Genomic DNA, 13535 nt, shown 5'->3' with positions numbered 1-13535 from the left:
AGAATTAGTACCAACTCTCCTCAAACTCTTCAAAAAAATCGAAGTGGAGGGAAAACTACCTAATTCATTCTATGAAGCCAACATCACCCTCATACCAAAACCAGGCAAAGATATTACAAAAAAAGAAAACTACAGACCAATCTCTCTAATGAATATAGATGCAAAAATCCTCAATAAAATTCTAGCAAATCGTATCCAACAATGATTCATTTAAAGAATTATACATCATGACCAAATAGGATTCATCCCAGGTGTGCAAGGATGGTTCAACATAAGAAAATCAATTAATGTAATACACCATATCAACAAATCAAAGCAGAAAAGTCACATGATCATCTCAATTGATGCAGAGAAGGCATTTGACAAGATTCAACATCCTTTCCTGTTGAAAACACTTCAAAAGATAGGAATACAAGGGAACTTCCTTAAAATGATAGAGGGAATATATGAAAAACCCACAGCTAATATCATCCTCAGTGGGGAAAAATTGAAAACTTTCCCCCTAAGATCAGGAACAGGACAAGGATGTCCACTATCACCACTATTATTCAACATTGTGTTGGAGTTTCAGGCCAGAGCAATTAGACAAGAAAAAGAAATACAAGGCATCAAAATTGGAAAGGAAGAAGTAAAACTATCACTGTTTGCAGACGATATGATACTATATGTCGAAAACCCGGAAAAATCCACAACAAAACTACTAGAGCTAATAAATGAGTACAGCAAAGTAGCAGGTTACAAGATCAACATTCAAAAATCTGTAGCATTTCTATACACTAGTAATGAACAAGCTGAGGGGGAAATCAAGAAACGAATCCCATTTACAATTGCAACTAAAAGAATAAAATACCTAGGAATAAATTTAACTAAAGAGACAAAAAACCTATATAAAGAAAACTACAAAAAACTGTTAAAAGAAATCACAGAACACCTAAATAGATGGAAGGGCATACCGTGTTCATGGATTGGAAGACTAAATATAGTTAAGATGTCAATCCTACCTAAATTGATTTACAGATTCAATGCAATACCAATCAAAATCCAAACAACTTATTTTTCAGAAATAGAAAAGCCAATAAGCAAATTTATCTGGAAGGGCAGGGTGCCCCGAATTGCTAAAAACATCTTGAGGGAAAAAACGAAGCTGGAGGTCTCGCACTACCTGATATGCCTTTAAGGCATATTATGAAGCCACAGTGGTCAAAACAGCATGGTATTGGCATAAAGATAGATATATCGACCAATGGAATCGAATAGAGTGCTCAGATACAGACCCTCTCATCTATGGACATTTGATCTTTGATAAGGCAGTCAAGCCAACTCACCTGGGACAGAACAGTCTCTTCAATAAATGGTGCCTAGAGAACTGGATATCCATATGCAAAAGAATGAAAGAAGACCCATGTCTCACACCCTATACAAAAGTTAACTCAGAATGGATCAAAGATCTAAACATTAGGTCTAAGACCATAAAACAGTTAGAGGAAAATGTTGGGAGATATCTTATGAATCTTACAACTGGAGGCGGTTTTATGGACCTTAAACCTAAAGCAAGAACACTGAAGAAGGAAATAAATAAATGGGAGCTCCTCAAAATTAAACACTTTTGTGCATCAAAGAACTTCATCAAGAAAGTAGAAAGACAGCCTACACAATGGGAGATAATATTTGGAAATGACATATCAGATAAAGGTCTAGTATCCAGAATTTATAAAGAGATTGTTCAACTCAACAACAAAAAGACAGCCAACCCAATTACAAAATGGGAAAAAGACTTGAACAGACACCTCTCAGAAGAGGAAATACAAATGGCCAAAAGGCACATGAAGAGATGCTCAATGTCCCTGGCCATTAGAGAAATGCAAATCAAAACCACAATGAGATATCATCTCACACCCACCAGAATGGCCATTATCAACAAAACAGAAAATGACAAGTGCTGGAGAGGATGCGGAGAAAGAGGCACACTTATCCACTGTTGGTGGGAATGTCAAAGGGTGCAACCACTGTGGAAGGCAGTTTGGTGGTTCCTCAAAAAGCTGAATATAGAATTGCCATATGACCCAGCAATACCATTGCTGGGTATCTACTCAAAGGACTTAAGGGCAAAGACACAAACGGACATTTGCACACCAATGTTTATAGCAGCGTTATTTACAATTGCAAAGAGATGGAAACAGCCAAAAGGTCCATCAACAGACGAGTGGCTAAACAAACTGTGGTATATACATACGATGGAATATTATGCAGCTTTAAGACAGAATAAACTTATGAAGCATGTAATAACATGGATGGACCTAGAGAACATTATGCTGAGTGAGTCTAGCCAAAAACTAAAGGACAAATACTGTATGGTCCCACTGATGTGAACCGACATTCGAGAATAAACTTGGAATATGTCATTGGTAACAGAGACCAGCAGGAGTTAGAAATAGGGTAAGATAATGGGTAATTGGAGCTGAAGGGATACAGACTGTGCAACAGGACTAGATACAAAAACTCAAAAATGGACAGCACAATAATACCTAATTGTAAAGTAATCATGTTAAAACACTGAATGAAGCTGCATCTGAGCTATAGGTTTTTTGTTTTTTTTTTTTTTGTCTGTCTGGTTGTTTGTTTGTCTTTTTTTTTTTTACTATTATTATTACTTTTATTTTTTTCTCTATATTACATTCTATATCTTTTTCTGTTGTGTTGCTAGTTCTTCTAAACCGATGCAAATGCACTAAGAAACGATGATCATGCATCTATGTGAAGATGTTAAGAATTACTGATTGCATGTGTAGATTGGTATGATTTCTAAATGTTGGGTTAATTTCTTTTTTCTGTTAATTAATAAAATAAATAAATAAATAAATAAATAATAGGGGGAACAAATGTTAAAATAAAAGGGTAGAAGGAAATACTAGTGGTCACTGAGAGGGAGGGGTCAGGGGTATGGTATGTGTGAGCTTTTTCTTTTTTCTTTTTTATTTATTTTTCTGGAGTGATGTAAGTGTTGTGAGAAATGACCATGGTGATGAATATACAACTATGTGACAATATTGTGAGCCACTGATTGCACACCACGTACAGAATGTTCATATGTTAAGAATGTTCGTGTTGTATGTTGATTGGTTCTACTAATAAAAATTTAAAAAAAAAAAAGAATAGGGTCCTTTTGGAGAGGAGATGGGAGTAGAGAGCAAGAGAGGGACATGTTTTCCTCGACGAACTGTGAGAAAACTAAAGCAGCAAAAAGGCGCATAGATTTTAGGAGCGAAAAAAAAGAAAGAAAAATGAGAGAATCCTGTGGGCAGAAGTGGGGGCGTCAGTGACAAAAAAATTCTGAAAAAGACTTTCCTTTTTCCCTGGCTTGCTTTGTGGCAATCTTTCCTTCAACTTTTCTGCCACTAAAGTCTCCTGCCACTGTCTGGCCCAGGTAGCAATCACCACACCCGGTTCTAAGCACTCCTGAGACATCGTTCAAGCGTTTCTAACGTGGTGTCCCGTTACTGTCATCTTCTTGTAGAAGGGAGGAGACGGGGTCTGAGGCCACCTTCCCTGGTGGTCTAGTGGCTAGGATTCGGCGCTTTCACCGCCGCGGCCCGGGTTCGATTCCCGGTCAGGGAACCTTGTTTTCTTACCGATAATCGACATTTTTTCTTTTTTACTGCGGCGGCTGCTGTTCCTGAAACCTTGGCTCACTTGCACGCGCACCTAATACCCTGTTCTGAGGCAGATCAGCATCCAGGGAACGGGGAGGATCTGGAAAGGTTTGCTTGGCATAGGCACAGTTTTAGTAATGGGTTTAGTTTTTTCCAGCTCATTGAAACCCTAAAGCAATTGAATTCTGGGTATGTAGGACAGCCCAGATAGTTTTACCAGATCCACTGCTGCTTCTGCTGGTGGCTGCTGTCAGGTGTGCCCAGGAGCCCCAAATTTGGAAGTCGAACCCGTCCATTTTACTTATTTACATGTTTTAGGCATGGAAAATCACGTTTAATCCATTTTGCCTACATAGAAAACTTTTCTATAAAGTAATGTTAATTGAATTACCTGTAACCCAGGAACTATAATAGATCAAAAGTGATCCTTTAAAAATAAGTCACATGCCAACAAGTCCTTGGGAGCGACTTCAGTGACTTTGTCCAGAGGTTCTCAAAATTGACTTCAGAATCACTTGGGTGTTGTTTGAAAGTTTTGACCACGCCTTGGCAGGCAGAGCCTAAAAGGGGTACGGCCCGGGCAAGCCAGCCTTAGCTACAGCCGAGGTCGAGAGTAGCAGCTACAGCAAAATGTCTGTAATCCTTGGGTGTAAAAGAAAGTTCCCTGACCGGGAATCGAACCCGGGCCGCGGCGGTGAAAGCGCCGAATCCTAGCCACTAGACCACCAGGGAAGGATGCGAGATAATCCCCAAAATTATCTTCTGGAAGAAGATTTTAGGAATGACACCTTTTAGAGGTGTCTGGGGAATGTTTTGAACCCAGGCCCATGGCCCCTCTTAAATGGCCCATAACAAACCTGCTTTAACCGAGGACAAGGGTCAGAAAAGTAAACAGTCTCCCCAGAGAGGGAAGGCTGTAACCACGGTTGTAAAAATGGCATTGATTGTATCTTAGCCCTAAACACTAATCTTAGTAAAACATCAGCTCTTAAGCCCCTTTAAGGATTGTGCTGGAGGCCTGATATCCTCATACTTTAAGGACTTTCTTCTAAAATCATATGTTGCTGCTTGTATTCCCCATCCCTCGCAGAGCGCTAGCCCTCGTGACCGACAGCCACTGGGGAACCTCTCCTATTCCTAAGTCCCAATACATCTATGTCTACTTCTGTCCTTGTGTTTTCGGTTTCCCGCCAGCACCAGCCCATGCTCTGCATGCAACCGGTCAGGGCAGGGAAAATGGAGTGGGTTCGATGACCACTGCCTAGGCCAGGGAGTGGCAGGGGACTTTAGTGGCAGAAAAGTTGGAGGTAAGACTGTTACAAGGCAAGCCAGGCAAGAGGGAAAAAAAAAACATTTTTGTCACTGACACCCTCTACCCACAGGGTTCTCTCTTATTTCTTTCTTTTGTTCCTAAAATCTGTGTACCTCTCTTGCTTCTAGGTTTCCCACGGTTGATTGAGGGGGTGGAGCTTGCAGCCTGTGCTCAGCCACCACAGTCACAGGCATCGAAAGCCTAAGAGATATGCTGGCCCAGGGGTCACCGGCCTCTAGGTCTCCCCAGAAATTAAGCATCTACCTGGCAGAAAGCAGGAGAATCGGTGCTCACAGACAAAATGTCTCCCCAAAGCCTGGTCCCCCTTAGCCAACGGTCCCAGAAGAAGTACAATGCTAACCCCTTTTTGACCTCTGTATCATTGAAACCATTATTCATTTGGAACCTGGGCGCCTGTCCTTTCTAGTCCCCACCATCCCGCCACCGAAGAGGAAGGTGCTATTCCACATCTGGACCTCCTCCCGACCCTGCAACCCTCAGTTCCCCTCTCCCTTCACACTCATTAGCGCCATCACTGCAGAATCTCCTCTGCACCTGCTAATTCCTTAATCATGGCCCAAAGACGGTTCCAAGGCTGAGGTCCTGGGTCCTTGAGGACTCCTATGTGGGATTTGGAGACTAACACCGGCCACAGAGGAGCCGCAGGGAACAATGGAACCTGCATACGAACAAAGGAGACACCGGAAATATTCTTGCTGCCTATTTGCCTAGAGGAGCATAGATTTATGCTACCATTTTGCCTGAGGCACGTAGAATTGCAGTAGACCCGCTATGCAATGAGACCTTGACTTAGATAAGGAGAGACTTTATTAAAAAAAAAAAAAACAACACTATTGCAATAGGGAGAATGCTCTGATTTCAGAAATCTGCATCTCAAAATCATACAGAAAAAGGCTTTTTTTCCATAGGAAGGCTAGTATGCAGAGCTTAGCAGAAACTTTTCAGAGGAAGTTGGGCAGGCAAGAGGGAGGGAGCAGACGGCATGATTGGCAGGGTTGACAGGAAATATGTCTACTATAGTTAGCCCGGTCTCAGGGATAAGCTGATAAAAAGAGTATATTGTGCATTTTAGTGCTTGCTTGGGTCTGAGGACAAGACAAAGTTCAGGGGCCCGTGGGTAAGAAAGAAACAGAGAGCAAGAAATGGGCAGTAGTGAAACTTGGTCAGCATTTAAAACTGGCATTGCACAATATGAGGATGAAGGGTAAAATTTTTTTATTAATTTTAAATTTAAAAAAATAACAAAGAAACACAAACATTGTTATCATATGATCATTCCATTCTTGTTATATAATCAATAACTTACACTATCATCCATAGTTGAATATTCATCATCATGATCATTTCCTAGAACATTTGTATTGATTCAGAAAAAGCAATAAAAAGAAGACAGAAAAAAATTCATACATACCGTACCCCTTCCTTCACTGATCACCAGCATTTCAATCTACTAAATCTATTTCAGTATTTGTTTCCCCTGTTATTTATTCATTATTAATTCATATGTTTTACTTGTCCATCGATAAGGTAGACAAAAGGAGCATCAGACACAAGGCTCTCACAACCATACAGTCACACTGCAACAGCCACATCATCACACAATCATCTCCAAGAAACATGGCCCCGGAGCACAGCTCCACATTTTCAGGCAGTTCCCTCCAGCCTCTCCATTACAACTTGACTAACACGGTGATATCTATGTAATGCTAAGAATAACCTCCAGGATAACCTCTCAACTGTTTGGAATCTCTCAGCCACTGACATTTTATTTTGTCTCATTTCATTCCTCCCCGCTTTGGTTGAGAAGACCCCCTCAATCCCTTGATGCTGGGTCTCAGCTCATTCTAGGATTTCCGTCCCATGTTGCCAGGAAGGTCCACACCCCTGGGAGTCATGTCCCACGTAGAGAGCGGGAGGGCGGTGAGTTTGCTTGTCAAGTCGGCTGAGAGAGAGAGGCCACATCTGAGCAGCAAAACAAGCTCTCTGGAGGTGACGCTTAGGCCTAATTTTAAGTAGGCTTGACCTATCCTTTGCAGGATTAAGTTTCATATGAACAAACCCCAAGATTGGAGGCTCAGTCTATTGCTTTGGCTGTCCCCACTGCTTGTGAGAATATCAAGAATTCTCCACTTAGGGAAGTTGAATGTTCCCCCTTTCTCACCATTCCCCTCAGGGGACTCTGCAAATACTTCCCTATTTACTGTTCAGATTGCTCCGGCATTTATCTGGGCATCACTCTGGATAAACCTACAAAATCTCATGCCCTACACAAGGTTCCAAGGACTATGGTGTTTGATTAAGCTGTCCACATAAGTCATATTAGGTAATGCACTAGTCAAAATATAAATTTTGTACCAAATAAACATTTTTTTGCTTGTCTCACACGTACGTTAAAGTTTTAAAATATTAATTACCATCTATTTTCAACTCCCTGCATTATTGACATTCCTTTTTTCTTCCTCATGCAGAAACATTTTTAAATTTGCACATTTAGTCACTATCATTATACACTCTAGGCATTCCTAGATTATACCATCTCAGTCTTTATTGTCTATCTTTCCTTCTGATTTCATTTGTGCCCCCAGCCCTCCTCCATCATGCGCACATTCAGCTTCATTCAGTGTTCTAACATTTTTGTATTACAGTTTGAAGGATAAAATTTGCACAGATTGTTTCTATCTTAACTTTTCCTTTACATAGAATGACATTATACAGCAAATGAAAACACAATGACAGGTTAAGAGAGAGACCACAGAAGAAATAAAGTTTAATATTTCACTATCTTCAGTTGGACTTTTATGTGGCTTTTTGAACAAGGAGCCAGCATTTTCATTTTGCATTGGGCCCCACGTTTTATGTAGCTGATCTTGGTACCAGAAGGTAAGAGGAGTTTCCTGGTATACATTTGTATTTCGTGGCTATGGTTTGTTCTCCATTCCTCAGTTGGAGATGATTCTTGGTTTTGTTATCCATTCTTCTTCCTCCCTGACGGTGCAGCCATCAGCATTTTTCTGTTCTCCGTGGGCTCAACCCCAGAATGCCTGGCTCCACCTCCCATCCAGATGTTGAGCTGGGATCTCTGCAACTGGACTGCTCTTTTGCTCTGCCTTGTTGAGGGCCACAGCCCCTTCCCAGGAGGGTCTGTGCTGGGGCCTCCTTCCAGGCCTTCTTCAATCCAGACCTGAGCAAGGCAGGGATCTGGTCAGTGCCAGGGGATGGAATTTCCTCATGCATTGCTTCCTAAGGCCAAAGCAGGCTTGGGCACTGCAGCTACAGGAACTCTTCCTGGTGGTGAGAGAACGCTGTCTGCAGCTAGAATTACGGCCACCTGCCACAACCTTGCAGACGCAGGTGGGGCTTTGGAAGGAAGAGGTTAAGCGCTGGCAACATTTCTGCATTTCTGCCATGTGCCACTTGGCTGCTGGCCTTGCATTTTCTCCCATGGGCTGGATTCAGCTGGCCACCTGGAAGCAAAGGGGTTAGGAACAATGTATGTCTCATACCTAGCAGGGCCCAGGGGGAAAGTAGGCAGAAATGAACTTTGGATGAAAACCCCCATCTCATTCCTCACTTATATAATGATCAATATCTCTGTTTGTCATAGGAGATCTGGATTTGATTCTCTGGCCATTTAACTAATTCATTAGGATGTCACTTTTGTTCTATTCATTTTATTTCCTGATTCACAAGGAACATTACCATATAGAAGTATGTTCTTGTTTTACAAAAAAATCCGAGCAGATTAAGTAGGACATCCCTGATACAGCACGCCTAACAAGCATTTACAATGGAGGCATCTGGACTTCTTTACTGAAGCACCTTAGACAACTGGCTGCAGACACCAGGGGAAAGGTCCAAGGCTCGGGTAAGACTATTGGGCTACCTAGAACTACTTACAGAGTCTCATAGTGGGAAAAACTTTCATTAACCCCTGCTACTGTTATAGATTTAGAACATCCTTGACATACTGCACATATTTCAGTGTAAAAAGTAAATAAACAAAAGTATATATCAGTTATTCTCAATAGAGGAGGCAGTGAGCAGTTCTTTAGGAGGCATTTTGGAGTTACTCAAGGTCATGGTCCCTCTTTGCAGCCTCCCCACACACAGATGCTCATTAAACTGTCCACTAAACATCTGGCCGTTCCCTCCGTTTCTCTTGAAAATTATGACCAGAGAGATTAGGAACTCGTGGTCATTCTTGATTTACACTTTTGAGTAAATCACGATTTCTATTTTAAATATATTTCAGAAAGAACGTGCTTGGACTACAGAACAGGCTCTACAAAATAGGTTCTGAAATGTTATGATCATCAACCTCCGCTAAGAGAGTATCACGAGAGGGTATCCTCCCCTTTTGGCGCCCACAGCCCAGCCTGTGACCCAAAAGGGTTGGCTGGGCCCTTCCCCCCACTGGCTCAGGTATCGCCTACCGCCCCTCCCCTATGACGCATGGCCTGTCTCCTGCCTCGGACCTCGGACCTCGGACCTCGGACCTCGGACCTCGGAACTCCTGCCTCCTTCCTCCATCCGTGAGGGGTTGGTGAGAGGCGATGGAGCAGGGGGCCTGTCAGGTGGGCAGAGCTCTGGGTGCCCAGGACCTCGCCCCAGTCTCCACCCACAGGCACCCCTCCCCACCAGCCCACCAGCCCACCACTGTCCCCGAAGGCAGGAAGAAAGAGGCGGTGCCAGGTGGCGTGATTTGGCCCTTCGGAAGCCGGGTGGCGGCAGGGGGCCAAGCTATGGCTGCAGAGGGCAGAGCACGTGCGCCGGCCGGAGCGAGGACGCCAGGCTGTGCGGGTGGGCGCGCTGGGGCGTGCCGAAGGCGGCCCGGTGCACTGGCGCGTCGTGCTGTGAGGAGGGCGGGGAGCGAGGCGAGCGTGGGGCCCTGGAGAAGAGGGGGAGGCGCCGGGGGGTGTGGAGCGGGCGAAGAGAAGTGGGTGGCGCGCGGAGGCTGGGGCGGGCGCACAGTGGACGTGTGGCCGCGTGGGCGCTTGGGCGGCGGGCCGAGGGAGGAAGGGAAGGAAGGAGCGAGCGAACAGGCGTTGGCTAAAAGGGAGCCCGTGGCGGCCGCCGCCACGCCGCGGGGGCTGGTGGGCAGAGAGAGAGGAAGAAGAAGGGCTTCCCTGACCGGGAATCGAACCCGGGCCGCGGCGGTGAGAGCGCCGAATCCTAGCCACTAGACCACCAGGGAGCGTGGGCTCGGCGCCCAGCCGACGCCTCCTGGCCTCAGCTCGGCGCCTCCACGCTCAGCCCTGGGCGCGCCCGGGGCACCGCTCCCTGGCTCGTTGGGCCAGCCTCCGCCCTGCAAGCGCTCGCCGCTCCCGCTCTCTGGCCATCCCAGCGCCCTCGCGTGCTTTCTGCTTGCGGCACCCTCAAAACAAACACGCAAACGCGGCGCGCCTCCTTCCCACCCACGCACACAGCCTCAAGGCCAAAGTCCTGCCCGCCCCGGGCCCTGCGCCGCCTGCAAAAGGGCCGGCCGCTGCGTTGGCCGGGAATCGAACCCGGGTCAACTGCTTGGAAGGCAGCTATGCTCACCACTATACCACCAACGCTGCCCTGCCGGGGCAGCCACGGGCACGTCGGCCGGGGACTCCGACTGGCGCGTGGCGTCGCCTCCGCCGCCTCCACCGGCTTGCAAGCCTTCCTCGACGTCCCTCCCGCCCGTCGCTGCCGCAGCGCCGACGACGGCCGGCCCGCGCGGCCCGAGCCCAGCGCCTCTCGACCCGAGGGCCCGACCGCCTGCCGGGGGCGCCCTCGCTGCCTTGCTGCTTCCTCCCTGCTCCGAGCCCCGAGCGTTGGGGCCCGACGGCTCGTCGTGGCAGCCGGCCCCCGGGGCTCGCCTGGCCCACCAGGTCGCGCCCGCTCCTCGCTGCTCGCACAGAGCGTGGCACGCACCCAGCGGCTGCCGACTCGGCCACGGCCGCGGCCTCTCCCCGTCCGTCCAGGCACCTGTGCGTCGCGGGGAGTGGGCCGGCGGCCAGAAGACACCTGAACTTAGGGCAGGGCGCACGTCGGGGGGCCCCGAGGAGCAGAGATGCCCGGGGTGGCGACGAGGAGCCTCGCCGGGCCCAAGGGAGGGTGCCGGGCAGTCGACGGCCGGCAGGCCGGCCTGGCACGAGGTGGCGCCCCGCGCCCCTCCCCGGGGGCGGCCGCACGGGCCAAAAAGGGCGGCAGCCTCCCCGTCGGGGAATCGAACCCCGGTCTCCCGCGTGACAGGCGGGGATACTCACCACTATACTAACGAGGACGGCGACGGCCGGCTGGGGCGCACGACGCTTACCGGCGGCTGTCGCCTACCTCGGCTCTTGGCTTCCTGGCTCCCACCCGCCTCCAGCCCCTGCCCGCCGGGCCCGTTCCCTCGCCGACCACGACCCACGCCCACCCACCGGCCTCCCACCGCGATCCGGACACCACTATCGCCACCGCCAGCCAAGCGGCTCGGGACCCTGATCCGGACCCGCTCGCGACTCCGGTGGCGCCGAATCCGGCCAGGAGACGCGCTGGGAGGCTGGCGGCAGCGGCTCAGCCCCCCGCCCCCGGGCTGGGTCGTCGTGGGTGGGGGCCAGGCGGCCCGCTGGTTGCGCCGCCGGGGCTCCCCCTCGGCCAAAGCGCGCGCGGCCGCTCCGCCGGACAGCGAGACCGCCACCCGGGAGGCGCGGCCACCGCCCAAGGACGCCAGGCTTGGCCCCTGATCCCAGGCAGCCGAGCGACGAGGCGCCCGCTCCCGTCGTCAGGATGGCCGAGCGGTCTAAGGCGCTGCGTTCAGGTCGCAGTCTCCCCTGGAGACGTGGGTTCGAATCCCACTCCTGACACGACGGCTTTTTGGCCCGCCCCACGAACCCACGCTCCCCAGCCCGCAGCACCACCGACATCACGCTCCTTCATTCCCACCTCACCGACGAGCAGGGGAGCCCTTGGCGAGCTTCGCTAGCGCTTCACCGCCCTGGCGGGCCGTCCTGGAGGCTGAGCCTGCAGCGCCCCCTTGCAACGCGCTGCTCCCACTCGCCCCCACACTGCCCTGCCGCCCGCCGGCCAAGCGCCGCACGGCGCGGCGCAGTGCCCCCGTGCCTTCCACGCTCCGGCCAGCGCCTTGCCCGCCGGCTGCACTCCCCGCCACCTGCCAAGGGGACCGGACGCTTGAGGGCTGGCGGCACCACACAGGATTCCCTGCGTCCCTCCCGCCCTCGCAACTTGCACTGCGTCCTTTGTCCCCGTCTCCCCTTCTTCCCGCCCGCTTTCCTTTCTCTCCCTTGCACCTTGCCTTTGGCTTCTTTCCCTCCCCACGGGAGGCCTCCACGTGCCGGGCGCGTCTCCTCCAGGTCGCCAGGACGCGTCGGCGCCTGGCGCGTGCGGGGAGAGCCCGGTGCCCTGGGCAGGGGGTGGGTGGGGACCGGCGCCTGGCGGCCAGCAGGTACTGGGGCCCCAACCTGGGGCGGCCCGGCAGCGGCGCATGGGTGGTTCAGTGGTAGAATTCTCGCCTGCCACGCGGGAGGCCCGGGTTCGATTCCCGGCCCATGCAGCACCACGTCCCCTTTTGGCACCACAGCTCCGCTCCCTCTCCCAGCACTCACTCAAGCTGGCTCTCCCACACCCTTTCCCACTCGAAGCGCCCACGACACCCCACCCGGGCTCGCCACCACCACCGCCCTTTCTCCACCTCCTTCGCCTCGCCTCCTACGGACCCAACAGCACCCTCACCGGCCGCTTCTCGCCCTCACACACCCTTCCACCCGTCACCTCCCCTTCCCACACCTCCCAACGCTCCACACGCCCGGGCAATCTCCCCAAACACCTCCATCACGTTCTCCTGCCAGGTCACCGTGGGCACAAGACACAAGCGCAAGTCCCACCTCTCTCCGTCTCCTAGACACGGCCTGCGGTCACTTCAGCCCACCCACCGCAGCCAACACAGCTTCAGGGGCCCCACCAGCGGCATCCTCATCTTCACTCCACGATCACGCCTTGCCTTGGGCCCTTCCCACGTTCTGAATCGCGATGAGTCCCTTACGGCACAGCGCACCCGCTCCAGACCCAAACGCTGCCCGCCAGCCTGGACCTGGAGTCCTGACCTGGGAAGGAGTCTCTCTTCCTCTCTCTCTCCCTCTCCCTCTCTCCCTCTCTCTCTCTCTCTCTCCCTCTCTCCCTCTCTCCCTCTCCCTCTCTCCCTCTCTCCCTCTCTCTCTCTCTCCTTCTCTCTCCCTCCATCTCTCTCTCTCTCCCTCTCTCTCTCTCTACCCCCCTCTCTCCCTCTCTCTCGGTCCCTCTCTCTCTTTCTCCCTCTCCCTCTCTCCGTCTTTCTCAATCCCTCTCTCCCTCTCTATCTCTCTCCCTCTCTCTCTCTCTCCCCCATTTCTCTCTCCCTCTCTCTCTCTCATTCTCTCTCTCTCCCTCACTTTCTCTCTCTCTCCCTTTCTCCCTCTCCCTCTCCCTCCCTCCCTCTCTCTCTCTCTCCTTCTCTTTCTCTCCCTCTCTCTCTCTCTGTCCCTCCTTACCTCCCTCTCTGTCTCTCTCCCTCTCCCTCTGTCTCTATCTCTCCTCCCCATCTC

The 13535-nt window shown here is 50.4% G+C and overlaps 7 non-coding genes across 7 annotated transcripts; 3 read left to right on the top strand and 4 right to left on the bottom strand.

The window, feature by feature from the left end:
- The first annotated feature begins 3543 nt into the window (after positions 1-3543).
- TRNAE-UUC (transfer RNA glutamic acid (anticodon UUC)) lies at positions 3544-3615 on the top strand. The gene has a single exon. It is a non-coding gene; the product is annotated as a tRNA-Glu (tRNA).
- Positions 3616-4310: 695 nt separating this feature from the next.
- On the bottom strand, positions 4311-4382 carry TRNAE-UUC (transfer RNA glutamic acid (anticodon UUC)). The gene has a single exon. It is a non-coding gene; the product is annotated as a tRNA-Glu (tRNA).
- Positions 4383-10105: 5723 nt separating this feature from the next.
- TRNAE-CUC (transfer RNA glutamic acid (anticodon CUC)) lies at positions 10106-10177 on the bottom strand. The gene has a single exon. It is a non-coding gene; the product is annotated as a tRNA-Glu (tRNA).
- A 292-nt stretch (positions 10178-10469) lies between these two features.
- On the bottom strand, positions 10470-10541 carry TRNAG-UCC (transfer RNA glycine (anticodon UCC)). The gene has a single exon. It is a non-coding gene; the product is annotated as a tRNA-Gly (tRNA).
- Positions 10542-11164: 623 nt separating this feature from the next.
- TRNAD-GUC (transfer RNA aspartic acid (anticodon GUC)) lies at positions 11165-11236 on the bottom strand. Its single transcript has one exon. It is a non-coding gene; the product is annotated as a tRNA-Asp (tRNA).
- A 482-nt stretch (positions 11237-11718) lies between these two features.
- Positions 11719-11801, top strand: TRNAL-CAG (transfer RNA leucine (anticodon CAG)). Its single transcript has one exon. It is a non-coding gene; the product is annotated as a tRNA-Leu (tRNA).
- A 636-nt stretch (positions 11802-12437) lies between these two features.
- TRNAG-GCC (transfer RNA glycine (anticodon GCC)) lies at positions 12438-12508 on the top strand. Its single transcript has one exon. It is a non-coding gene; the product is annotated as a tRNA-Gly (tRNA).
- Positions 12509-13535: the final 1027 nt, after the last annotated feature.

The sequence above is a fragment of the Tamandua tetradactyla genome, chromosome 4 (assembly GCF_023851605.1).
Source record: "Tamandua tetradactyla isolate mTamTet1 chromosome 4, mTamTet1.pri, whole genome shotgun sequence".
Lineage (NCBI taxonomy): Eukaryota > Metazoa > Chordata > Mammalia > Pilosa > Myrmecophagidae > Tamandua > Tamandua tetradactyla.
This window is presented reverse-complemented; position numbering and strand designations above follow the sequence as displayed.